The sequence below is a fragment of the Chrysochloris asiatica genome, unplaced genomic scaffold (genome assembly GCF_000296735.1).
Source record: "Chrysochloris asiatica unplaced genomic scaffold, ChrAsi1.0 scaffold00074, whole genome shotgun sequence".
Taxonomy (NCBI): Eukaryota; Metazoa; Chordata; class Mammalia; order Afrosoricida; family Chrysochloridae; genus Chrysochloris; species Chrysochloris asiatica.
This window is the reverse complement of record NW_006408592.1, coordinates 6,113,422-6,139,742: the sequence shown is the minus strand read 5'-3', so window position 1 is coordinate 6,139,742 and position 26,321 is coordinate 6,113,422. Positions and strand designations below refer to the sequence as shown.

The following is a 26,321-nucleotide window of genomic DNA, read 5'->3' as shown; positions in this document are numbered from 1 at the left end:
TGCACGTACACTGAGTTTAAAGCATTTGCTCGTGTTTCACTCTAACAAGGTTCTGTCTCAGGAAGCTCATTATTGCTTAATTACTAGGAGGCAATTACTAAACATTACCATAATCAACTGCTGCAAGCTCACTAGCTTTACATAGCTGCTAATTTCATGTTATTGCAAGTTAATTATTCTCCTTGGCCAGGGATGTCAAACACCCACCTGCGCCACGGCTGCTGCTCATTCCTAACTCCAACATTTTTTATGGCCCTTTACAGTTTACAAAATGTTTACATAGATGTGGTCTAATCTGACAGACATGATCTAATCTGAACTTCTCAACAACCTCATAAACTGGTTCTTATCATTTACTATGTAGGTGAGGAAACGAAGTTTCAGGTGATGAGTTGACTGGCTTTCACCTATCACACACTGTTGTTATTAGGTGCCATCGAGTCGATACCGACCCATAGCGACTTTATGCACAGCAGAATGAAACACTGCCCAATCCTGGGCCAACTTCACTATTGTTGCCACGCTTGAGTTCATCGATGCTGCCACTTGGCCAATCCATCTCATTGGGGGTCTTCCTCTTTTGCTCTGACCCTCCACCTTACCAAACATGATATCCTTCTCCAGTGACTGGTCCCTCCTGACAATATGTCCAAAGTATGAGAGACGAAGTTTGGCCATCTTGGCCTCTAAGGAGCACTCTGGCTGCACTTCTTCCAACACAGATCTGTTGGTTCTTTTGGCCGGCCATGGCACTTTCAATATTCTCCTCCAACACCATAACTCAAAAGCATCAATTCTTCTACGGTCTTCCTTATTCACTGTCCAGCTTTCACATTCATATGAGGTTATAGAAAACACCAAGGCTTGGGTCAGGTGCACCTTAGTCCTCAAGCTGATACCTTTGCTCTTCAACACTTTATCACACACTAGTGAATGGCAAAGATGACCTACCATGTCTACCCTTTGCCAGAACATACCAGGTTCTTGGGTATTCGGACAATGATTTAAATACTTACTGTGTACCAGGAATTGTGCTAAATGTTTTCCATATACAAAAAACAAACCCACTGTCATCCAGCAGGTTCCTCAAAGTGACCCTTTATAGGGTTTCCAAGGCTGTAAATCTTTGCAGGAGCAGAAAGCCTCCTCTCTCCCTCAGAGCAGTTGGTGGGTTTAAACTGCTGTCACCATTACCAGGGCTCCTTGCTCCATATATAATCTTATTTAATCTTTTCAGCAGTCTCATTATGTGGATATTGTTATTCCTATTTCAAAGAGGAAGAAATTGAAGTTCAGAGAAGTTAATTAATTTATGAAAAACCACTTAGTTAATAATAAGGGAGCATGGCTCTGTAGGATAAGCACTGAACTGCGAACCACAAGGTCGGTGGTTGAGCTCACCAGTCGCTCTGAGGGAGAAAGATGAGGCTTTCTGCTCCTACAAAGATTTATATTTATCTCGGAAACCCTATGAGTTATGAGTCAGCGGTGATTCAACAGCACTTAAAAACAACAACATGAGGAATACGCAACCGCCACTTGGTACAAAAAGTTTGTTCCTCTCCTTTAGCTGACTCGGACTTGGGAGAAGAATTATCCTAGCTCTCCAGTGTGGTCCCGAGTGGAGTCGGAGCCCTGGGGTCAGCATCTTGCACATCCATAAGTCATCAGGAAGGACTTCTGGTGTTCTGACTGTGTGTGCAGACCGGATATTACACATCTGCTCCCAAACTGCCCAGGGTTCAGCTTCCACTCTGGACCCTCTTCATGAACTGACCTTTGGTGATAGTGTCCTAGCCCCTCATAAGAGGAAGCAAAGAAATGGTGCCATCGAATCGGTACTGACTCATAGCAACCTTATGCACAGCAGAATGAAACACTGCCCGATCCTGGGCCAACCTCACTATTGTTGCCACACTAGAGCCCATTGATGCTGCCACTTTGCCATCTCGCTGGGGGTCTTCCTCTTTTTCTCTGACCCTCCATCCTACCAAACATGATATCCTTCTCCAGTGACTGGTCCTGTCTGACAGTATGTCCGCCTGAAGAATAAAACAATGAGCCCACACCAGAAAGGACAAAGACTACAGATGTGCCTTATCTGTCAAAACCAATGAGGTTGGAGTCATGAGATGCAGCAGGAACTCTGATTGAAAAAGTATCCACTGGTCTCGTGAAAGAAGATGGGATAAGATTCTTTTGATTTAATCATGAGTAACTGTTATCATGACTAGTTGCGATTGTAACAACTGTACAGGTAGAAGTTTTGTAACAAAAAGGGGGGAGTAATTAATCTTACAGTACAGGAACAGAGGACCCTAGGAAGATTGATGGCGAAGAGCGCGAGCAGAATGTGGCACCCTATCCAGAGAAGCAGCGATACCAGAGATGGAGGCAGCGATGAGGACGCAGAGAGAGAGAGCAGCTGAGGACTCTAGACTCATGGAAAGAGAAAGGGTGTGCTGGTGGCCAGCAGGCAGGCTTGCACAATGTGCCCTTTAGCTGTTTAAATGATTATATATTCCTGAGTGTTTTTGTGTACATCCAAAACAATAAAAGACCAGAGGGCATAGAAAAAAACAAACAAAAACATTAAGTAAAAGTACCATAATTTACAACCCAGATCTTTCTGTGAAAAAACTTAAATTGAAGCTCTATCTCACTTCTTATGCTAAAATGAATTCCAGTGGATCCAAGATTCGGATAGAAAACAATAAAAGCATGGAAGAGCTAGAAGAAAAGATGACATAAATAAATACATATGTAAACTCTTAAAGTAAGAAAGGCTTTTTAACACTCACAATCAAGGCTATAAAATAAAAAGACTTTTTTGACTCAAAAAAAACAGTCTTCAAAGTAAAACAATAAAAATGAAGAATTGCCTAAAATATCTACATTACAAATAACTAAGGGCTCATTTCCTTAGAGGCATAAAGAGTTACATAAACCATAAGAAAAATCCAGTAAGCCATTAGAAACAAAACAGGCAAAAGGCATGAGTAGAAGGTTCATAAGAAAGGAAACAAAAATGACACTCACAAAAAAATACGATCAGCACCACTCACAAGAGAAATGTAAATTCAAACCATAAAGAGAGGTCATTTTTCATCTTGGAATGGCAAAGCTCACTCTGCAGTGAGAGGTTATGGAGTAGTGGGGTACTGTTTGACTACTGGTGGGAGGTAAATCAATGTGACCTCTATGGAGAGCAATCTGGATTTAAAACTGAAAATGCCCTTTTACCCAGCACTTCCACTTCTAACCATCTGCCCTGCATTTATACTCACACACGTGTACAAAGACAAATGTCCTAGGATATTCATTAGACATTATTTGCAATAATAACTATGAAAAATCTGCAAGACCAACATGAGGGAATGATTGCATTGATTATGACATCTACGTATCAATGTATCACACAGCTTGCTATAGATATCTACAAGATGCAGTAAGTGAAAAGGCAATGTGCGGAATGACGTGTATTGTCTTTCAGTTGTTAAGTTCTGTTGACTTGGTTCTGACTCATAGCACCCCTGTATTGGGTTTCCGAGGAGGACTGGTTGAGTCTGAACTGCTGACCTTACAGTACAAACCGACCTTGTGGTGGAGTACTCATCCCACAGTGCCACACCAGGAATCCAGAATGATGTGTATAGTATGGGGGAAAAGGGGAGGGTCATATGAATGCCTCAGAAAATGGGACTGGAGATCTGCTTCCTAAAGGGCACAGCCTTCAAATTTCTATGCAGCAGTTCAACTCCGTATATGTGGGCTTACCATGAGTCTGAACCAAGTTGATGCAACTAACAACTACAGTAATATATAATTCTATGTCTATATATACATAAAATATCTCTGGAAAAATACAAAGGAAACTAGTAACAGTGGTTGCCCCAGGGAAGCTATAGTATCTAGCGCTTTCTAGGAAAGAAGAAAGCCTACCACTCTTAAATTATACTGGCCTTCCATTTTGTCACTATAATAGCACTTGAAAGCCAAGGCAGTTTTCCTAATACAGTGAGAGAGACCCTAGGAAAAAATTTGTTTGGGTGCTCTTTTAGATTGCATCTGTCTTTGTATTTGCCTGCCCTGCTGCGTCCCTTCATGTGAGAGGAACTGCAGAAAGAAATTCCCCACCCACACTCTGGAGTCGCTTTTATCATTGTACGTATCATTACTTTCTTTATTAAACCACATCCAACACAGCAAGTCTGTGAACAGTGTATTCATCCTTCAGACCAACTTCCCTTAAAACCAAGTATCTATCAGATACCCGACAAAGCCAATGGATCAAAATAGTTCATTTGTGTTTCTAACGAAAGCAAAACTCTCCTATATTTGGATTTCATACTACAGCTTAGGATACATGCTACAGCACTCTGACACAGAATCTTCCTGAGGAAAGCATGAAGAGTTGTTCTTTTTCTTCCCATAAAGAAAAGAATTAAAATCCAGAAAATGACTTGCCTCTGCTCAAACGGCATGTAAACAGCATAGCCAGAAGAGCGCACACAGGTCCCCTGACTCTAAATCAGAGCTTCTGCAAGGCTAAATAAAGTCTGCAAGTATAAATCCCTCCTGGGGAAGGCCAAGAACATAACTACCATGGCAGCTGGCATGGACTGAAGGTGGGGCAAGGAAGAAAGAGCTCAAACCAGCCCCTAGGAATATTTTTAAAGACATATTTAAAAAAACAAAACAACATCTGGTATTTCTAGAATATTGTTTTTTTTTAACCAGGATGATAAAATAGTTAATTACTTATTGGTTGTGTGGTCTTTTGTCATAGCATTAAAGAAAGCAAATGTCTAAATCACCTTGTTTAAATGATAGTGCTCTTTTATCTTCCCTAGATAGGCAACCTCTGCACTGAGCAGAGTGGCTTTCCACACAAAGGTGAGAGGAGAAGGCACACAGCCACTGCTTAGGACCCACTTGGGCCCAAACTCAGTTAACTCCCCAGGTAGAGCTAATTTATTTTGTACCGCACTGCCTGGGAGCAGGTGCTTGACAAAAGTCCTGAATACGCCTGGAAATACTGTCACCTGATTTCCTAGGGGAGAAAATACACCTTTCCACTCATTAATTCCTTTCCAAGATGGGGAGCTTCAATCTGTAAAACATGTTTGTTGAACTTATCTAATAAGGGCCTTTCCAGGCCCAACTTGCTGTTTCCGTCTTTTGCATAAGCAGGCAAGGTTCCTCAGTTGTCCTCCTCCAACAATAAACAATGCCATTTGCAGAGTTCCAGGGTTTAGTCCTACTTTACCCCTCCCCCCCGTATTCTCTAAAACAGGGATTGTGTCTAATCTTTCCTGTGCAGAAGCTTTCCTGCGCCAATTTCGCTAGACCGGAAGGGTCTCTTTATCAGCATCTTCAGTCTCCTCCCCCACGCTGAGCACATAAAGCAGACTGGCCAGGCACACACAGAGGTCAGGGCCCAGTTCTGGGCTGCAAATGTTTCTCTTGGTGGTCCTCCACCCCAGGGATTCAAAACCTACCAAGGACAGACAAGGACAGACGCGGCTCCTTTCCTCTTCCCTGCAGGACCCTTCCCTCAGCTGGAGGCAGGAAAAAAGTAAAAAGGAAGTAAATAGCCACATGTTCTGGAACCCAAATGGATAAGGACAAAATATAGGAATTCTCCCAGGCATGTCATCGTTGGCACATCTCTTGCAAGAAAAATGACTGTTATGTGCTAGAGAGAGTCCTGGTGCCATGCTGTAGGATCAGCAGTTCGAACCTACCAGCAGCTCCTTGGCAACTCTATACAGGGTCGCTAAGAGTCAAAACCGACTATATGGCACTTAACAACAAAAATGTGCTAAATACTTTACCCACGCTTTCTCACCTAGTCCTTGAACTGCCTTGTTGAGCAGGATTTCTTAGTTACCATTACTATCAACAAGTTTTCACATCTATAGAACACTTGAATTTTCTAATGATCTGAATCCTGGAAAATTCCTATGTGGAAGGTAGGGTAGAAATTGTCCTTCTCCACAGCACAGTCCCACCCTCAACCCTTACATACACAACATACCTACCATAAATCATATGTCATCAAGGCCTGCAAATTTTCTGTAAGAAATGTAGCTTAAATCCCCCATTCAGTCTACCTTAATTCCTACCACACCAACCTGGTTCAAGTCCTTATCAGCACTTACGTAACCATCTCTCTCTGGTCAACCTGCTAGTATTTTCCTAATATGACCTACTATTTCTCTGCCTCCAGAATGAAGCTTAAACTCCTTAGCTAGTGCAATGTCTTTTTGTAATATGGTCCAAATTTGCTTCTCCCATGTACTGAAGTACTTGAAAACCCATTAATTCCATCACATAAAACATTTTGTCTTTTCTCCCGATCACCATGCCCTTTCCTGCTTCCAAGTGTTCTTCTCCTCCCCGGCAAACCCTTCCTCCTGCTTATCCTTTAAAACAAGCTCAGATATGCCCTCCCCTGTAATTCCTTCCCAAATACTCCAGGCAGTATGAATGCTTTCTTTCTTTGAGTTCCCAACAACCCACTGTAAATCCCAGCATGCATCACACTGCATTGTAATTATCTGTTCATCTTACTTTTCTAAACTTTGAGTTTCTCAAATCAAAACTCAGCAAGTATTTATTGAAGAAAAGGCCAAGAATGGAGGAAATCGTTAAGATAAAATAAGCTGTGTCTCTTAAAGAATACTAGATTTTTAAAAGTCTAGAAACGCCAAAATGACATGGGTAAATTCACACACAAAAAAAGATGAGGAAAATCCTAAATAAAAATAGGAATTCTGGGGTTTACGTGTTAATAGATCAAAGAAAACACAAGAGCAGCATGCAGGGGTGAAAAAGCAGAGGGGCCCAAATCTCTTTAAAGATAAATAAGTAAATGGCCACTGGTGTGAATTTAGTAATGGCAGAAACAGCTGCTAAGCATTGACAAGTGAAGTATAAAGTGGCACTTTTCCTCTACAGCAAGTTTTCAATATTAAAAAAGAACCTTAACATTATCTACCCAGAAATTAAAATAAATATATATATATATATTTTTTTTTATATTGAATAGACTGAAGGTTTACCGAACAGATGACCAGTTTTACATTTAGCAAACTATATACTTTCCTTCATTACAATAATTTCAATCCCCTCCATGTACCATCAGTTAACAGTACTTATTCTATTCATTTTAACAATTGTTGTATATGGCCTGCCCTGTCACCCAGGTTAACATGTGTTTACCCTCTTTGTTGTTGTTATTAAGTGCCGTCGAGTCGATTCCGACCCATAGCGACCCTGTCTAGGGTTTCCAAGGAGCAGCTGGTTAGCTTGAACTACTGATCTTGCAGTTCAAACGACTTTGCAGTCTGACGCATTAGCCCACAGCACCACACCAGCCTGTGAATAATTTTCCCTCCTCTCCCCTTCCTGTAGCCATCAGCGATTATTTCTTTTATTAAGAAAACCTTTTCTGAATTGTTTTTACAACATTGGTCTCAACAACATTTGTCCATTTATGATTGACTGCAGCATAATATCCTCCAGGTTCATCTGTGTTGTAAAAACATTATTATTCTTTAACTTGCAGAGTATTCCACTGTGGATAGGTACCAAATTTTGTTTAACCATTCTTCTGTTGATGGGCATTCAGGCTGTCTCCATCTTTTTGATATGTCTCTTGTAGACCACATATTAAAGGATCATGTTTCCTTATCCAGTCTGCTCTGTCTCTTGATTGATGTATTTAATCCATTTACATTCAGTGTAATTATCAAGAGGTATAAACTGATTGCTGTGATTTTCTGTGTGTTTTATTGTGTGGTGCTGCTGGCTTCTCTGCTCCACATACTTTTCTGTGCTGAGTTCATTATGTTTGACGGTTCTGTTTCCATTTTAATTTCTGTTGTGTTAATGTTTACCAAATCTTTCAGATTTTCCTCTTTTTTTATTTTAATGTACAGGTGTATTGATTTTCAGGGTAAGTTACAGGTTACCCTGTAATTTATTAATTTTTTCCCCCTATTTAAAAGTCTGCTTTATCTTGAAATCTACCTGAGTTCCTTACCATTTGGAAGTTCTGTATCTACACTATTTCCTCTTTTTGCTTTGTAGTTGATTTCATTATAAATTGATATCCCTGTTTTAAGTTTTGTAGATTTGTTTTACTTTAAATACATTTAAATCTGGAGTCCTGGTGTGACACTTTGGGTTAATACACCAGATTGCAAAGTCGTTTGAACTGCAAGGTCAGCAGCTCAAGCTCACCAGCTGCTCCTCAGAAACCCTATGCAGGGTCGCTATGGGTCGGAGCCGACTCAACAGCATTTAACAACAACAACAAATATCTGAATTGAGTTCTGGGTAGTGTTACCATAATGTATGGTAATCTCAGGTTGTTGTCTGCTATCGTTGGTTCTCAGACCAAAAAACACCCTTTAGAACTTTTTGTAAAGTTGTTCTCTAAAGTTGTTCATTACAAATTCCTTTAATTTCTGTCCTAATTTCACTGTTGTATTTGAGGGACAGCTTTGTTGAGTCTGCAATTCTTGGTTGGCAATTTTTTTCTTTCAGAGTTTTGTATATGTCATTCCATTGCCTTCTTCCCATGGTTTCTGCTGAGAAATCAGAATTTACTCTTATTGGTCCTCCTCTAATTTTTCCCAAGCTGCTCTCAGGATTCTTCTCTGGTCTTAGGTTTTGGAAAGTTTTATTATGATGTATCTTGGCGATAGCTTTTGAGATCTACCCTGTTTGGGGTTTATTCAGTTTCTTGTATGCTTATCTTCTTATCTTTCATGATGTTAGGGTTGCTTTCTTCCAACAACTCTTCAACAATTTTCTCTGTGCTTTTCATGTCTTGGTCTGTTCCTGTTCTGAAATTCCAATCACCAGTAAGTTGTTCATCTTCAGGGTAGCCCACCTTATTCTTAGGCTTCTTTCAAGTTTGTTCATTCCTTTTTTCTGATTGTTCTTCAAACTTACTAGTATTGAGAGACTGATCTTGAAGCTCACTAATTCAAGCTTCCATTGCTTTGAATTTACTCCTTTTCCCTTTCAATGTATTGTCCATTTCTAAAATCTTAAAATTAATCTTCTGGATTTCTAGTTGTAGGCTTTGTATTATTTCAAAATTTGTATTTATTTTGTCTGTTTGTTCTTGTATTGCTTTCCTGAATTGTTTTAAAGATTTTTTTCTGTTTTCTCCTTGCTTTACTCAATCTTTCTGTCAATCCTTTGAAGGTACCTAAACATCATGCTTTTGAAATCTTTTTCAGTAGTTCCATTACCTTTTCTTCCTCAGAAATGTCTTCTGGCTCTGTCTATTGTCTCCAGGGCATTGTGAGGTTGTTGAGTTTGTATTTAATTGATGATTGTATGTTAATGTGTTCTTAGGCTCTCAACTGTTCCCTGTGGGTACAATGGAAGCATGTATATACCATTCTCCTTCATGTTCATGCAGCTCAGATTAGGGTGGTTTGGCTGGTGTTAGCTGCTGCCTATCATTGATCAGGCAGTATAGGAGCTGTTATTATCTTTTGCCCAGTGAGTGGAACTATACAGGGTACAGTTGTACCCATGGTGTATGGACATGGTTGCTGTCTCCTATCATGTGAAGACAGAAACACACACATACACAAGAAATAGAAGGGAAAAAAGAAGAAATTAACAAGGAACCAACAATGAAAATAGAAAATAATAAGGAGAAAAAAATAAATAAAACCATGCAGCAAACATCAAAAGATCATATAATAACTATATAGACAAAAGAGTGACAGGGAAATAGAGCTATAGATTAGAAAAATAAGAAAGAATAAATAAATAAATAAAAAAGAATAGCTGGAAAGAGAAAAATGCAGCTACAGAAGAGAAAAATAAGAAAAGAAATAAAAGGAAGAAATAAAAATAAAAATCTTAGAAAAACCAGGGAGATGGTAAGATAAAAAGAGAAAGAGAATAGTAAAGAAAGATCAAAAGGCAAAAAAGAAAAAGAGGAAGAGGGGAAATGAGGAACAGAAGGAAGGAAAAACAAAAGCATAAGATAGGATAAAATTCAAGGGAATGAAAAGAGAAGTATAAGGAGGAGAAAGAATAAACAAATAAAAATAATGAAACAAAAAAAGAAACCCAAAAGCAATACAAAACAAAAAAGTAGAGCAGCTGTTGTTTCTGGAGAGAAGAAAGTTCTGGGGGGGTTCCCACAAGCCAAGGCGCTCACAAGGAAGAGACACGATAGCAGACTTCCTGGCCTGAGATGGAGTTCCTGTGGGCCTGAGTGTTGCCTAGGCTCAGGACACTCAGTCCTGTACTAGTTCATGGAGGCCTTTGATGGAGTTGGTTTCAGTGTCTGCTAAGACCACAGGGCAGGTGGGGGCAGCGTGACTGGTTAAACGTCTGTGGGTTCTGAGCTCACCTGAATCTACGCACCAAAGCGACCCAGCTGGTACCCACCTCATACTAGTGACTCGGAATCACATGGCTCTGAACTCCCAAAGAGCAGGGTCTGCACTGAGGATGGATGAGGGTGGGAACTGGCCACACTACTGATCATCAGGGGAGCGTGAGGAAAAAGAAGAAATTTCTACCTTTCCTGTGACCTATGCTTCTGCCTTGCTGGACCACCTTCTGTTACCACAGCTGCTCATCAGATGGTTGTGACACATCTGGCCAATGGTTCACCAGTCAGTCTCCCTCTCTCACTGCCCCTGCTCAGCTTCTCCTCTCAGCAATCACTCGATGCATTTCGCTAACCTTTCCTCTGCTGTTTCGTTGGGGGTTATGTGCTGTGGAGTCGGTTCCAACTCATAGTGACCCTGTACAGGGTTTTCGAGGTTGTAAATCTTTATGGGAGCAGAAAGCCTCATCTTTCTCCCGTGGAACAGTTGGTAGTTTCAAACTGCTGACCTTAGGGTTCCTGAATTTTCATCTTTGTCTGTTTTGTTTGATCTCTCTTATCTTTGTTGTAGAAGTTCCATGTAATATGTCTGCATAGTTCGCCATCTTGTAGAAAGTTCCACCCAGCAATTTTTATACTGAAAAATTTCCTAAGGAATTATTCTAAGATGTGCACAAAATTTAAGTCAAGTGAAAGTTCATTCTAGTATTATTTAGAATGTTGTTGTTACTAAGGGCCGTCGAGTCAGTTCCAACCCATAGTGACCCTGTATAGGGTTTCCATTGGAGCATTTTATGGGTTTGAATCACTGACCTTCTGGTTAGCAGTCCAGTGCTTATCCTACAATGCCATATCATTACTCCATTTAGAATAGACCCTTAAAATGGAAGGAATCTAAATAAGCAACAAAAGAGGAGTGCATATACTTTTTAAGTGTCTCCTGGTATCATATTATGAAATTTGAGGGTAAATTTTAAAGTATTACTATAAAATCATAAAGAACTATTAAACAAAAATACTAAAATGTAAGGCTATTGTTTTATAAACTGTCATCCATCTAAGCATATACACGTGGTTTTTTTTTAATTTTTTATTGTGCATTAAATGAAGATTTATAGAGAACATCATCAGTTTTACATTCAACAAGTCATACACTTTGTTTCATCTCAGTGATTGCAATCTCCTCCATGTAACAGCCGTTATCCTATGGTTCTTATTTCCATTCTCTCCTCCTTCTCAATCCTTCTGAACCTTGTCCTTAGGTAAATGTTGCCCTTTTGATCTTGAATGGTTGAGCATTCCATGATGAGCATACCTTACTAGTGTTGCTGTCCCCTATATTCCTATCTATTGCTTAGCTGAAAATTGGACCAAGAACAAGGGAAACATGGGATGGGGCTCACTCTCAGAGCAGCTAGTGACCAACTTCAGTCATTCATTCAATTGGCTCATTTAGAAAGTAAGATCTCACTTGTACAAATCAAAAACCTTAAGAATTCAAACTTTCATATAGTGAACTCACCGATGGGAATACACTTTAAGGAAAGAATTCAATAAACTCAAAATGCTAAATGAACAAAAATGTTCCCTACATCTTATCTAAGAGTAAAGAATTATAAATTACCCAAATGTCTAAAGGGGGATAATTCAGTATAGAACATAAACACTCTGGAATGCAGGGCAATCATTAGAAATGTCAGTTATGAAAACTATGTTGAACTATGAAATTTATGTTGACAATAGAGTATAAAGTAAAAAGAATGTACAAAGCTCCATTTCTCAGGATTGCAGCTATGAAAATAAGCAAATATGTAAACAAGGGCATCTCAAAAGTAAAAATTTGTTAAGGTTATGGGATTATAAGAATTTTTTCCCAAAAGTTTTGTCCATTTTTTAAAGGTTTTAACATTCTGTCCATACATAGACACATATTTTTAATTTGGAAAATAAAGAAAAGGAAAATTAAATTAATTACCAAGAGAAATTCAGTCATTGTCAACAGTTGGCTATGTTCCTTCCAATCTCTTTTTCCTATGAACTGAGTGGTTGGGTTTGGTTTCCATTGTCATTGTAATCGTGTCAATGTTTTCTTTAAAGCAATTATAAAATCATTTCAATTTTTAAAAGCCAAAAAACATGAAGAACGCTAACAGAAAACAGTAGTAGGTTGTTCCAAGCACTATCAAGAGAATGAATACAATGTCTGAAGCAAAAGAAGCAAATAAAAAGATTCCACTACTATAACAAAATAGATGGATTTGTTAAAGTTCTTGACATTGGAACAGAGACAAATCTGTAAAGCCACCTAGAGGACCCTTCAGCCTATATCAGTAGTCACAAACCAAGAACATGGGGAATGCGAGGGGGGTTCAAAAAGTTCATGGAAAAGTAGAATGAAAAGATATTGGAAAAATTCCAGGAACTTTTGAAGACCTCTCATACTATGCTACTAAAGTTGATACAGTTGCAAATTGTAAAATAAAAATGTTACCAGACTTGAAAACAGAAAAACAGAATTATGTAATACATTTTCAGATCCGAAAAAGCTTGAAGGGAACAAATACAATTGGTCATTAACTCCAGAATACTTAACCTCCTTTACATGTCTTGTGTCCTTATTCTCTTGACTGTTCATCTGCTCCTACCTACACTGACATCACCCTCTCCCACCTGGCAGCAGCTGCTATGTTCTGTCTGTTCTCCCTGTCTTCTTCCCACTTCCCCACTCACACGCAGTTCTTCCTACACTCTGCTGCCAGAGTGCAATGAAGACCACACAGGGCCTAATTTACATACAGGCCATGACATACAGAGAAATACATCACCTAAGCCAGGGGTGGGGAATCTTTTTTCTGCCAAAATTTATAACATCATTCATGGGCCATACAAAAATATCAACTTAAAAATTAGCCTGCTAGGTCTGGCTGATGACCATGTTGATCACCACTAAGGAAGAGGGGGAGAAAACAGCAATGAAGTTGCGAGCTAAGTCTGACCACATTCAACAGACACCTATGAACCCGGGTGGAGACCTGGATGGCCAGCAGTATGGCAAGAACCAGGGACTCCTGGGCCCAGAAGCAGTGACATGGCCACAGAGGACTAGAGAGGAGAGTGAAGCATCCAGCTGATATGAAGTGATGGGAGATGGGAGATGCACAAGAACACCCATACTTGCATATAGTACCCACTTGACCTGGCTTCAATGGCTGGATGATCAGGAACTCAACTAGAAGAAGAAAGAAGAGGAGAAAAAAAATGAGTAATCTTCTACAATTTGGTGAACTTGACTATACTTATGGATGTAGTAGCTCAAAAAAGGGAACAAATGTTTATAGCGAGAATCACTCCCACCCCCTTGGTACACAGAGTTGACAAGGCTGGGCAACTTAGACATTGGCTACCCAAAATGGGGGGGGGGGCGCCTATAAAGGCAAGAAGTGACTGGCTTACAAGCTTTCAAGAGGGAGCCTAGTTCCAGATGGGGCGTGGGAAGGTAGAATCTCCACTGAATGATTTTCAATCTATTGGGACCAGACTTACAAAAGGAAATGGGGATAAGACTCTTGTGGTACAATAATGAATAACTGCCATCAGGATTGACTGTGAGGGTAGGAAATATAGAGGTAGATGTGTTTTGACAAAAGGAGGGGAGTGATTGATTTTGCAGCTTAGGAGCGGAGGTCCCTGGGACCAGCAAGTGAGAAGAACAGAGAGCAGGACCCTACCCAGAGAAGCAGAGATGCCAGGTTGGAGACTATGATGTGGACAGATGGAGTGGCTGGGGACACTGAACCCAAGGGAGGGAGAGGGGCTGTGTGCTGATGGTTGGGGGGCAAATCTGTGGGGTGTACCCTTGGGTTATTTAATGATGCATGGAGGACTGTAATCATTGCAATGAAACAAAATATGATAGGATGAATGTAAAACTGATATTCTTCCATGTAAACCTCACAAGAAAAACATATAAAAAAATAAATAATAATCAAAACTCGCCAAGATTTGAACATTAAAAAACAAAAAATTAGCCTGCTAGGTTTACAGAAGGTGCTCTTTGGCTGTTTAAATGATTATACATTCCTGAGTATTTTTGTGTACATAAAAAAAAACAAACAAAAAACCAGCAGGAATAGAAGCAAATACTGTTGAATGATGACGCACGGAGAAGACTGTAATCATTGCAATGAAACAATAAGTATAAAACCAATGTTCTCCTATGTAAACTATCACTCAATTCACAATTAAAAAAAAAAAAATTAGCCTGCTATATTTGGTCAAACATGTAATTAACTCACCCCTAATGTGATGGCTCTTAACAATAACAACAAAATGTGATGGCTAGAGTCCTGGTGTGGCGCTGTGGGTAAATGCGCCAGAATGCAAAGTCGTTTGAACTGCAAGGTCGGCAGTTCAAGTTCACCAACTGCTCCTCAGAAACCCTATAAAGGGTCGCTATTGGTTGGAATCAACTCGATGGCACTTAACAACAACAATGTGATAGCTGGAACTGCAGTTGTCTTGGCAGGGTCAGACCAAATGATTTTGTGGGCCTTATGCAGCCAGAGGGCTAGACATTCCTCACCCCTGATCTAAGCAAAGCCCAGGCTCTGCTGGTCCATTCAGTGAGTGTTGAGGCCTGTAGGGAGAATGAGAGGAGTGGCTAGGTCTGTTGTTGCCTAGGAAAGGGGTCAATTTTTACAATCTGCTTGCTGGGAGTGTGATGCTTTTGCACCTTTCAAACAACATGGACTCTCAACACAAATTGACAACTACATGCCATGTCTACCAAAAACAGTCCTCTGTTCCAAGACTAAAAGAAAAAGACTTTTTTTTTCATTGCCATTGCTAATGGAGCAAACCTCACTCAGCTCATTGAGCTAGCTTCATGGAGAAATGTGGCTGCATTTTTTTGTATTATAACCCCACTCCTATGCATGATGCAATGTGATTCCACTGCAATCCCTCCAAAGAACTAATAGGGTCATCTCACTCATTCCCTCACTTACATCTCCTCAGTGGCTGCCTACACAAAGCAGTCTATGAGAGGACTGGCAGTGCTGTGTTTAAGAGTAAGGGCTTTGGAGTCAAACTATCTGTGTCTAAATCCTGCCTCTTCCTTTATGAGTTGGGTGAGTGTTGCTAAATTCCTGATCCTCTGGGTGCTTGGTTCCTTATTTGTAAATAGGGATAATCACAGTATTTATTATCACAGAGTAGTTGTATGGATTAACGGAATTAATTCAGTAAAGCACTATGATAAGAGCCTTGCATAGAAAAAGTACTCAACAACTGTTAGGAGCTCAGTTGGAACTGACTTGATGGCCCTTAACAACAACAACTATTACTGTTATTGTTACAATAATGTTCAAATTCCCTAGAAGGCCCTGCTCATCTCTCTGGCTTTACTTTCTTGACCCATGTGTTACCACCACCAGTATGATCACACAGTCATGCCAAAACCCCAAGTTCTGAGCCTGAGCTACATTCATCCCTTTTAACCTTTACTTTGCCCTCTTCTTGTTGGCTAGTACGAAAAACAAAACACTTCTCTTTGAAACCTCCACGCCCACTCACCACCCTACATGAATTAGACACTCCCTCTTCTGTGTTCTACTGTACTCTTCAAAGGCTATCTCCATACTGTTTGTTGTTAGGTGCAATTCTGACTCATAGTGATACGTATGCACAACAGAGCAAAACACTGCCTAGTCCCAGACCATCCTCACAACTGTTAGATTGTGAGCAGTCATTGTGCCAATCAATCCATCTCAGTGAAGTTCTTTCTCTTTTTCACTAATACTATACTTTTCTAGGAGTCCTGGTGTGGCGCTGTAGGATAAGCACTGGACCACTAGGTCATTTGAAATGCAAGGTCTGTGGTTCAGACTCACCAACTGCTCCTTGGAAATCCTATACAGGATCGCTATGAGTCAGAACCAAGTCAACAGCACTTAACCACAACAATACTTTTCCAGGAGTCCTGGTGTAGCTCTGGAGGATACACACTGGACTGCTAATCACAAGGCCATCAGTTCAAACCAACCAGCAGATCTGCGGAAACTCTATACAGGGTAGCTATGAGGTGGAACCAACTCTATGGCAGTTAATAATAACAACATACTTTCCCAAGCATAATCCTTCTCCAGGGACTGGTCCCTTCTGATAACATGTCAAACATATGAAATGAAGTCTCAACATTTTCATTTCTAAGAAGCATTTTGACTATACTTCTTCCAAGACAGATTTGTTTGTTTCTCTGGCAGTCCACGGTACTTTCAATATTTTCACCAACACTGTAATTCAAATGCATCAATTCTTCTCTGAGTCATCCATAATTCATTGTTCAGTTTTCCCATACATAAGAGGTGACTCAAAACACCATGTCTTGGGTGAGGTGTGCTTTATGCTTCAAAGTGACATCTTTGCTTTTTAGTACTTTAAAGAGGCCTTTTGCATAGCAGATTTGCCTAATACAATGCTGGTGTTAATTGCTGTCAAGTCAGTTCCAACTCATAGCAACCCTGTAAAAGCTTTCCAAGAAATGGGTGGTGAGTTTGAACTGTCGACCTTGAAATCAAACAAACCTTGCAGTCCAGTGCATAATCCTGTAGCACCACACAAGGACTCCAGTGAAATACATCACTTTATTTCTTCACTGCTGCCTCCATGGATGTGGCTTGTGAATCTAAGTAAAATAAAATCCCTGAAAAATTCAATCTTTTTTTCTGTTTACCAAGATATTGCTTATTGCTTATTGATTCAGTTGTGAGTATTTTTGCTTTCTTTGTGTTGAGATGTAAGCCATAGTAAAAGCTATAGTCTTTGATCTTCATCAGTAAGTACTTCAAGTCTTCTTCATGTTCAGCAAGCAAGGTTGTGTCATCTGTATATCACAGGTTGTTAATCAATCTTCCTTGAAACCTGATGCAGTGTTCTTCTTCATGTAATCCAGCCTCTCAGATTATTTGCTCAGCATGTAGACTGAAAAAGGATTGTGAGAGATATGCAACTCTGATGCACACCGTTTCTAATTTGAAACAACTTTGAACTCCCTCAGGGTCTATGTACTGATTCTGTATAAGCACAATTAAGTGTTCTGGAATTCCCATTCTTTGCAATGTTATACATAATTTGTTGTGATCCACATAGTCAAATGCGTTTGCATAGTCAATAAAACACAAGTAAACATCTTTCTGGTATTCTGTGCTCTCGGCCAAGATCTATCTCTTTCAGTCAGTTAGCCAGATAGCTATCTTAAAATTTCTTGGAATCAATGAGTGAGAGCTTCCAGTGTTGCATCAGCTTATGAAACAACTCAGTTGTTACTCTGTCCATTCCTGGTATCTTGTTTTTTTACCAATATCTTCAATACAGCTTGGACTTCTTCAGTATCATTGGTTCTTAGACATTTGCTACTTCCTGAAATGGATGAATGTTGTCCAATTGTTTTGGTACAGTGACTCTATGTGTTCATTCCATCTTCTTATTATACTTCATGTGTTGTCAAATATTTTGACCATTCTTGTTGTTAAGTGCCATCGAGTCAATTCCAACCCATAGAAACCCTGTATAGGGTTTCCAAGAAGCAGCTGGTGAGTTTTAACCATCAACCTTGCAGTTCAAACGACTTTGCAGTCTGACGCATTGGCCCACAGCTCCACACCAGGATTCCTTTAATATCACAACTGAAGGCTTTACATTTTTCTTTAGTTTTTTCAGCTTGAGAAAAGCCGATTATGTTCTTCCCTTTCGGTTTTCTAACTACAAGTCTGCATATTTCATTAAAATATTTTACTTGTCTTCTCAAACCACTCTTTAAAATCTTCTATTCGGCTCCTTTACTTCACTGTTTCTTCAATACGCTTTTGATATCCTATATTCAAGAGCAAGTTACACAATCTCTTCTGACATCCACTCTGGTCTTTTTGTTCTTTCCTGTCATTTTAATGATCTTTTGCTGTTTTCAAGTATCATGTCCTTGATGTCATCCCACAGTTCATCTGGTCTTTGGTCATTAGAGTTCAATGGGTCAACTCTACTCTTAAGATGGTCTTTAAATTCAGATGGGATATACTCTAAGTTGTACTTTGGCTTCCATTGTTGTTAAGTGCTGTCGGGTCGATTCTGACTCATAGTGACCCTGTATAGGGTTTCCAAGTAGTGGCTGGTGAGTTTGAATCACGGACTTTGTGGTTCAAACTGACCTTGCAGTCCGGTGCTTATCTTACAGTGCTACAATAGACATGTATTAATTTCCTCAGCTTCAACTATTTGCATATGAGCAACTGATGGTCTCTTCTGCAGTTGGCCCCTATGGCTGATATTGAGCGTCTCTATTGTCTCTTTCCACAGAGTAGTCAACTTGATTCCTATATATTATAATGAAATGTGCATAGATCTGGAGTTAGAAAACTGAAAGGGAAGAACATGCTAGGCATTTCCCAAGCTATACAAACAACAGAACCTTACTTGCTGAAAGTGAAGAGGGCTTGAAATACTTTCTGATGAAGATCAAAGACTACAGACTTCAGTATGGATGCCTTTATACCTCAATGTAAAGACAACATCATGATAAACAGGAAAGACTGAAGTCATCAAAAATTTTATTTTACTTGGATCCACAATCAATGCTCATGAAAATAGCAGTTAAGAAATCACACAATGTACTGCATTGGGCAAATCTGCTGAAAAAAAAAAAAAAACTCTTTAAAATTTTAAAAAGCAAAGATTTCACTTGGAGAACTAAGGCACACCTGCCTGACCCAAGACATGCTATTTTCAATAACCTCATATACATGGGAAAGTTAGACAATGAGTAAGGAAGAGTGCAGAACTGATGCATTTGAATCATGGTGCTGGCGAAGAATACTGAATAGACCATAGACTGTCAGAAGAATGAACAAATCTTTTTTGGAAGAAGTATACCCACAGTGCTCCTTAGAAGCAAGGATGATGAGAGCAAGTACCATGCACTTTGGACATGTTATCAGGAGGGACCTAGAAGATACCACGTTTAGAAAAGTAGAGAGTCAGTAAAAAAGAGGAAAGCCCTCAATGGGATGAATTGACACGGTGGTAGCAGCAACAGGCTTAAAGATAGCAGTGATGGTGAGGATGGCACAGTGTTTTGTTCTGTCATGCGTAAGGTAGCTGTGAGTTGGAACTGACTTGATGGCATCTAAGACAACATATTTGCTTCACCCATAATACGCTGCATGTAGTATAATCACTGCAGTTACTCTATTGTTTAAAATGATCTTTTTGGGATATCTACCCCATGAGTCCTGGTGTGGTGCTGTGGGTTAATGCATCAGACTGCAAAGCTGTTTGAACTGCAAGGTCAGCACTTCAAGTTCACCAGCTGCTCCTTGAAAACCCTATACAGGGTCGCTATGGGTCGGAACCGACTCGACAGTACTTCACAACAACAACAAGAACAACAAGCCCATGACACGAGGTCTCCTTAAAGAAAGACTTGGATTTTATTCATCTTTACACCCCCAGCACAGTGTTGGATAAGCACTGGACTGGTGACTACAAGGTTGGCAGTTCAAACGCTCTAGCCATTCCTCAGAAACCCTGTTAAGGGTTGCTATGAGTTGACACTGACTCCACGGCATTTAACAACAACATGAGTCAGAATGGACTAGACGGTACACAACAACAACAACAACAACAACAACAACAACAACCCTCCCACAACACTCTCCCTACTCCCAGCACAGTGCCGGTACATACAAGTGCTTATTTCCCCTTTCTGATGCTCTATTTCCTCATCTGTGAACTAGGAAAACTCGTTGTTGTTAAATGCTATCGAGCAGGTTCGGGTTCTGACTCATAGGGACTCTGTTTCGGGTTTCCAAACAGCAGCTGGTGAGTTGGAACTGCCAACCTTGCAGTTCAAACCAGGCTTGTGGTCCACAGCTTATCCTACATTGCCACATCAGGACTCCTATCACCTAGATATTAAGTTAAAATACACAAAACCAGGGTGTCTGGCATACAGCCTGTCTTCTAGTAAATCTAATTTATATTCTCAGCTAATTCTGTTCTCTCTTTGCTATTCCTTTACACTGGCCCTGTGTCCTTCCTGTGAGCCCCAGCCCAATCCATATCTCTGTGCAATATTTCAAGCTCCAGCTATGTCTCGGGCTCCCCACTGCCAGTGCCCTCTGGACTCTGCTCTCTGACCATGACTCAGCTAGTGAGCCAATGCAGTAGTGCAAACACTTCCTGAGTAAGACATGTCCTAGTGGCAGTGAGAAGATACAAAATGTACAAGGAATTTATGATCTATTTGGAAGTCAAAGGGAAGTGGAGTGACAATTAGGCAAATGAAGACAGCTCCTTAAAAGAAGGAAAAGGTTAGAATGATCCCCGAAACTATTGCCCTAATAGAATCTTTAAGCCTTAATCCAAAAAAACTCTCATCTTTCTCGCACAGAGAGACTGGTAGATTCAAACTACTGACCCAGCAGTTAACAGCCCAGCTCACAATCCACTGGGCTACATATATATATACATATATGTTGTTGTTTAGTGCCTTCGAGTTGCTTTTGACCCTGCAAAGGCTTACCAAGGAATGGCTGGTGAGTTTGAACCGCCAACCTTTGTAGTTCAAACTACTTTATGGTCCAGTGCTTTATCCTACAGTGCGGCACCAGGACTCCACACACACACACACACACATACAGACTCCTGTTGTGATGATGTAGGCTCAGCATTGGACTGCGAACCACAAGGTCAGCAGTTCAAACCCACCAGCTGCTCTTCAGAAATCCTTACAGGGTCACTATGAGTCAGAACTGACTCGATAGCACTTAACAACAACAACAACATCTATATAACATATATACAGAGAGAGTCCTGGTGTGGCACTGTGGGTTAATGCACCAGACTGCAAATCTGTTTGAACTGCAAGGTTGTTGGTTCAAGCTCACCAGCTGCTCCTTGGAAACCCTATACAGGGTCGCTATGAGTCAGAAACGACTCGACGGTAATATATATATATATCCTGGTATGGTACTATAAGATAAGCACTAGACCATAAAGTTGATTTTAACCACAAGGTCAACAACTCAAAGCTACCAGTCACTCCTCCAAAAGCCTACACAGGGTCGCTGTGAGTTGGAACCAACTTGATGGCACTTAACAATATACATATATACCCTTGTTTTCAAAGGAAAAAGCTATGGCTGACACAGTTGTGTTAGGGTTCTCTGCCATCCGCCATATTGTGGAACAAGACCTCTTCCTCTCCTGTTCAGCAGTGCAGGCTGAATTGACCAATGAAGTGGTTATAGAGAAACGTAGTCCCCTGCTGGTTGGGCGGGAATTTGAGAGACAGTACTATACAGTGGTGAACCAGGCCTCAGACATGCTGCAGAGATTTTATGGTCAGAACTCTTATGTCCATGGAGGGTTGAATTCAAATGGAAAACCAGCAGATGCAGTCTATGGACAAAAAGAAATCCACAGGAAAGTGATGTCACAAAACTTTACCAACTGCCATACTAAGATACGCCATGTTGATGCTCATGCTACTACTCTAAACAATGGTATGGTGGTCCAGGTGATGGGGTTGCTCTCTAATAATAATCAAGCCTGGCAGAGATTTATGCAGATGTTTGTCCTTGCTCCTGAGGGCTCTGTTGCAAATAAGTTCTATGTTCGTAATGATATCTTCAGATACCCAGATGAAATCTTTGGTGGTTTTGTCACTGAGCCTCAGGAGGAATCTGAGGAGCCTGAAGAAAGACAGCAGACACCAGAAGAGGTACCTGATGATGCTGGAACTTTCTATGATCAGACTGTCAGCAATGACTTAGAAGAACATTTAGAGGAAGTTGTTGCAGAACCAGAGTCTTATCTGGAATCAGAACCAGAGCAAGAACCTGTATCTGAAATCCAAGAGGAGAAGTTGGAGCCAGTATTAGAAGAAAGTGCTCCTGAGGAGACTCAGAAGAGTTCCTCGCCAGCAGCTGCAGACATAACTCAGACTGCACAGGAAGACTTGAGGACATTGTCTTGGGCATCTGTGACTTCTAAGAAACTTCCTCCCAGTGGAGCTGTTTTGGTTACTGGGATCCCACCTCATGTTGTTAAAGTTCTAACTTCACAGCCCCATCCAGAGTCTAAGCCTGAATTTCAGATTCCACCCAGAGACAAAGGGATCAAAGTGTGCGAGAACAATGAATAAATATTCCTCAACAAAGGGGCCCTAGACCAGTTTGTGAGGCTGGTAAGCAAGGTGATGTTGAACCTCCAAGAACTGTGACAACCTGACAGTCACCAACTCTTTATTGGCAGCCTGCCTCATGAAGTGGATAAATCAGAGCTTAAGACTTCTTCCAAAACTATGGGAATGTGGTGGAGCTGCGCATTAACAGTGGTGGGAAACTACCCAACTTTGAGTTTGTTGTGTTTGATGACTCTGAACCTGTTCAGAAAGTTCTTAGGAACAGGCCTATCATGTTCAGAGGTGAAGTCCGTCTGAATGTGGAAGAGAAGAAGACTCAAGGCACCAGGGAAGGAGATGTCGAGATAACCACCTGTGGGGATCTGGAGTACCTTGAGGTGGTCTGGGTGGTGGAATGAGAGGCCCTCCTGTGGAGACAGGTGCAGAAACCAGGATTTGGAGTGTGAAGAGGCATTGCTCCAAGGCAATGAATCCTTCTTCAAACTCTAATTCCTGCAGAAGGGTGAATTTCTTCAGCCAGTCTTTGGTATCTTGGCCTAATCTGTTATAAATTGCTTATGTTTGTACACTTTTACACCTTTTTGTGTTGATGGTGTGTGCGCCCCACCCTCCCTTCCTCTCCTGATCTTTTAGTCCTTCACATCCAATTTTGTGGAATGATATTTTCAGAAAAATGGATTTTTAAAGAAGAAGAAGAAAGAAAGAAAGAAAAAAAAAGACTGAATTTCCTTGCTTCTACAGATTGGATTTTTTTTTTTTTTAACAGCCATTTCCCCCAAAGGAATGTGTCTTGCTTATTACTTATATTTGGTATGTTTCATTGATTGAACTATTTCTTACTTACTTTCTACACGTTTCAAAATTCTGTAGGAAATACAGAATTGGATAAAACATGTTGAAAGCAAGGAAAAATGAAATTGTTTCTTCTTTTGAGAGTCATCTTCTGGTGTGGAGAAATTGCCACTTGAAAAATTGACAATTTTAGTTCTCAATGGTGTGGTTAAAAATGGAATGAAAAAGTCTTAGAGGTTTGTTCTTTTGCTATCACACAATGTCAAATCCTACTGTTTTTTTACCATTGACATTTAAATTGTGCAATGTTTTAAATGTCTATAATACAACTGATAGGTTTTTTCTCTTGAACTGTTAAACTTTTTTGAAATACAGTTTTTCCATGTTTAATTTGTATTTGTAGAAAAACAAAACAAAAACACAAAAAAATCCCCCAAATCTGAATAACAACAGCAACAAAATACAAAACAAAACAGCAAAACTGTGTGTCTTCTATTTATCTTTGATTCCACTCTTGGTAATTGTGTAAAGAAAAATAATAAAAACAAAAACAACCCTAAAAAAAAGGAAAAGGCTATGTATCCCTGAACGAAGACAGGAAAGTTTTGGGATTTTGTTGTTGTTGTTGTTTGGTGCCATCGAGTCATTCCAACAGGATAGAGGGCTTCTAAGGAACAGCTGGTGGGTTTAAGCTGTTGACCTTGTGGTTCAAACTGACCTTGTGGTCCAGTGCTTATCGTACAGTGCCACACCATTTAAATTTGACCTCAAAGGATAGATTTGGACTGAGGGACTGAGTTGTTTGTGTCATAAAACACAATAGTGAAATACCCCTGCTCCTTGGATAAAAAGTAAAGCAAATTTATGAACTACAAAAAGCAGGCAGTCCCTGATAATGAGGAAGGTCTTCGGTGAGATGGACTGACATGGTGACAACCACAATGGGCTTTAACATAGGAACAATGATGAGGATGGTGGTGGTGGTGGTGGTGGTTATGTGCTGTAGACTCAGTTCTGACTCACAACAACCCTGCAGAGGGTTTCCGAGGCCATAAATCTTCATGGGAACAGAAAGCCTCATCTTTCTCCCGTGAAACAACTGGTAGTTTCAAACTGCTGACCTTGAAGTTAGTAGCCTGACTCGTAACCACTACCCTACCAGAACTCCTTAATTACGAGGATGGTGAAGGTAAAAGTTACCTATTTACTTTTTAACAGAATCTCTCCTAGATAATGACCTAACATCAAATTTTTTTAAAACAACATAACAGCATTTTTTTTTTTACATTCACCTGACATATTGTCCAGGGAAAAAGCAATGGGAGACGCTGTCTATCTATCTACACGCAAAGCTCCTTTTCATTCTCTCGAAAACAAAGAGGAAACCCACCCCACCCTATGTTTTTTAAAAATATGTCATTTGTATGCCTCCGTTGCTGAACTCAGTTGCTGCCAAGATAGAACAAATTCATTCCTTCTCTAGTGGGAAGTGCAGTGTGGCTACGAGCCTTCCTATCAGGGAAAGGAATGAAAGCATCTCTGGCTGAGGCCATTCCTTCTTTGGTAGGATGTTTGCATTCATATAGCCTCCCTCCTTCTCCAACTTCCTGACTGTGTAAACAAACACTAGGCTTAAAAGCAAAGGGAATGATGTGGTTGCATATAACAACAAGCTGACAAGACACGTTTTGCTCTTTAAAACTTAACACACAGTTGTGATTGTAGAAGGCAAGAAAGAAAGGGGCATCTTAAGCATTTCTGTTGCCACCCATGGAATTACAGTGCTGAATTATCCAGCCTGTGAGTGAACAAGTGCTTACTGGGAGCTAGGCACTGAGCTTGTAATACAGAGAAAATTACACAGCCTTACAAGTTCTACTTCACAGGCCAAGTGGGAAGACAGGCAGGTAAACAAACTGCAATGCAGTTAGCAAAGTGCAAGTAAACACTGCTGTACTAAGAGGTGATTACAAGATTCTAGGAGGCACAAAATCAGGGACTCCTTAAGATCAGGAGAGGCATAAAAATGACATGTTTGGAAAAAAAAGGGGGGGTTTCTTCTCAGTTCTTAAAAGCTTAAGAAGGAGATTTCAAGGTAGATGTTGGTGGTGGTGGTGTTAAGTGCTGTCGAGTCATTCCGACCTATAGCAACCCTGTATGGGGTTTCCAAGGAGTGGCTGGTGAGCTTGAACAGCCAATCTTGTGGTTCAAAGGACTTTGCAGTCCAGCACATTAACCCACAGTGCTACACCAGGATTTCAAACAGAATGATCGATAGATAAGGAAATAAGATTGTGGGGCTGAGTAGGATAGGGTCAAAAAAGAGGGTAGTGTGGGGAACCAGTGGCCAATCTTCTGCAGGAGATGGCATACTGAACAGCTGCATCTCAACTCCTAAGCCCTTTAAAAATTCAGTGAAATGTTTTCTATTCAACAAAAAAACACACAAAACCAAGGAAAGACAAGAGAAGGTAATGGAGAAGACTCAAGAAATCTGAATATTACACAAGATGCAAGGAAAGCTGGAAAATTAGCTGATTTAACCCACGGAATCCTTAAAATTAAGACATAGGAACTGGCAATACCTTGTGCTCGCAGAGTATATGATTCTAAAATAAAAAAGAAGACTAAAAGCTGATTAAGAGGAAGTTAGTTCCTCAGATTTCTCCTTTTCACTGACAGAACTCTGGGACCTACCTCTGGAGAGGACAAAACAGAACTGACGTCTAGTATTTGTTTAAAAGACTGGAAATATGAGGGGGAAGTACATATAAAACAAAAATGGCCATGGATTGATAATTGGTGACCCTAGGTGATGAGTACATAGGGGCTCATTACTGTCTTCTCTACTTTTGTAAATCTAAAATTCTCTCTAATAAAAAGTAAGTGTTTCCAATGGAATACTATGCTACATTGAAGAATAACAAGGAAGCGGCAAGCCACCGCATAACA

At 40.3% G+C, this 26,321-nt stretch overlaps 1 protein-coding gene and 1 pseudogene across 2 annotated transcripts in view; one reads left to right on the top strand and one right to left on the bottom strand.

The window, feature by feature from the left end:
• The window catches only part of RAB30 (RAB30, member RAS oncogene family), a 114,861-nt gene that overhangs the window by 32,640 nt on the left and 55,900 nt on the right, over window positions 1-26,321 (bottom strand). The window lies entirely within an intron of this gene.
• On the top strand, window positions 21,570-22,975 carry LOC102839211 (annotated as a pseudogene).